Source organism: Zea mays, chromosome 6, assembly GCF_902167145.1.
Source record: "Zea mays cultivar B73 chromosome 6, Zm-B73-REFERENCE-NAM-5.0, whole genome shotgun sequence".
NCBI lineage: Eukaryota > Viridiplantae > Streptophyta > Magnoliopsida > Poales > Poaceae > Zea > Zea mays.
Window position 1 is genome coordinate 73,207,919 of NC_050101.1, and position 1,841 is coordinate 73,209,759.

At 40.8% G+C, this 1,841-nt stretch overlaps 1 pseudogene across 1 annotated transcript; it reads left to right on the plus strand.

The window, feature by feature from the left end:
* Positions 1–370: 370 nt before the first annotated feature.
* LOC100277539 (CBL-interacting protein kinase pseudogene) lies at positions 371–956 on the plus strand (annotated as a pseudogene). Its single transcript, NR_157081.1, has one exon. The product of NR_157081.1 is annotated as a CBL-interacting protein kinase pseudogene (transcript).
* Positions 957–1,841: the final 885 nt, after the last annotated feature.

Consider the following 1,841-nt stretch of genomic DNA (forward strand, 5'->3'; position numbering starts at 1 on the left):
ACTCAGCATCATTTCTACACAATCCCATGCTGTGACACCATGTCTCCGGTTATCCATCACGCTCGAAGCATGCTCGTTGGAAGAGGCTAGGATGGGGTAAACCTGGCTAGCATCACGTTGACAGAGGTTGTTCAAAGACTCATTCGAGGTGAGGGACCAAATGAAAGCGTTTCAACCAACTACGCATCCCATTGGGCCTCACGTTTAACTAACATGAGGCCAAAAGCATGCTCATGCATGAATTGTAGGCGATTTCTTGAATGGACGAAACCAATCATAGATGCAAATGCAATGAAATTTCAAGTAATTGATCACCCGATTTCCATACCAAAAACAATAGTTGTGTGGTATGTGGTAAGGCCACAATATTGATACCTGTTGCACTACTCGACAGTCACTAGAAATAGCACTTAATTAGAACCAATAATCGAACACAAGCTAGCCTATTAGTAGTCAACTACTAATAGTGAGTCGACCAATCCATAAGGAAGAACAAATCATAGGCTCAGCTCACTGAGATACAACTCAAAGCACATAATGCGACAGACTACGCCCTCCTTTACGCCCTCCTCCTTGTTGGCGTTACATGAGGATCATGAACACTTACGTCTCTTTCAGTCGATAGGGGCTGACTCAAGTAGGACATCACCAGGAGATACTTCCACCAGTTGGTCGACTCATTCGAGTACTCACACAGGCACGACGCCTACTACCATAAGCTCAAGCCGCAAAACATACTCGTCGATGAGCTCGACAACCTCATTGTGTCTGATTTCAGACTCATCATCCTCTGAGAGTGCCAGAAACAGGATAGATGGTTGCACACCACCTGCCGAGAGTGCCAGACGGAGGAATGACAAACATTCGAATATCTCATTTCCAGTTGCCTCTAAACTATCAAATCATGCCAATGACTTGATTTTTTTCTATGAGTAGGTGAAATAGGAGCTAAGCATGATTGCATAGGTCAAGCCTACAAGTAATATAAAATACAAGGTTACGTGCCATAGCATGATATATCATCATCACTACAGCAGCTACAGTCATTTTCGGCAGCCTTTGCCACCGAAAATAAGGCCTTTGTCGCCGAAACTATTTTCGGGGCCTTATTTTCGGCGGTCTCTAGTCGCCAGAAAAAATTAGCCAAAAACAAGCTTTTATTTTCGGCGGCCAGGTGACAGCCGCCGAAAATAGCTTATTTTCGGTGGCCGCCATCAAAAATAAATGCTTATTTTCGACAGTTGTCACCTGACCGCCGAAAATGTGCCATGATTATTTTCGGCGGCCACAAGTTGGCCACCGAAAATTAACAATTTCAGAGAAAAAATTGAAATAAATGAAATGCAAAAAACAGCAACTTCAGCAACAATATAATCACAAAAATATGACAGAAACAATAATTTCATAATTGCACACATTTAACACAAAGTATTGTAATTCTTCACAACCACATTGAAGTTCACCAAAATCAAGTTCACAGTTCACAAATGGTTCACAGTTCACAAATACATTACATAGTCCATTACAACATAAAACAAACTCACAAATCAGCACAAGACTCAAACCATCACATATCGGGGTCATTGGAGTTGTGACCACTACCTCCAGAAGCGAACAACTCGTTGACGAAGTCGTACTGGTTTGGATTCTAAGGAAAAAAAGAAGACATAATCTTTTCATAATTATTTTTGCACACATCAATCTTTTCATAATCCATACTGAGACCTTTTGATAATTATCTTTGAATGGTACATGTCTTTAGGCAACTTATTGGGATTTGACAGCACATCTCTTAATAACTTTAAAATCTCATTGTAACAGTTGTTCGAGAAAAAAATACT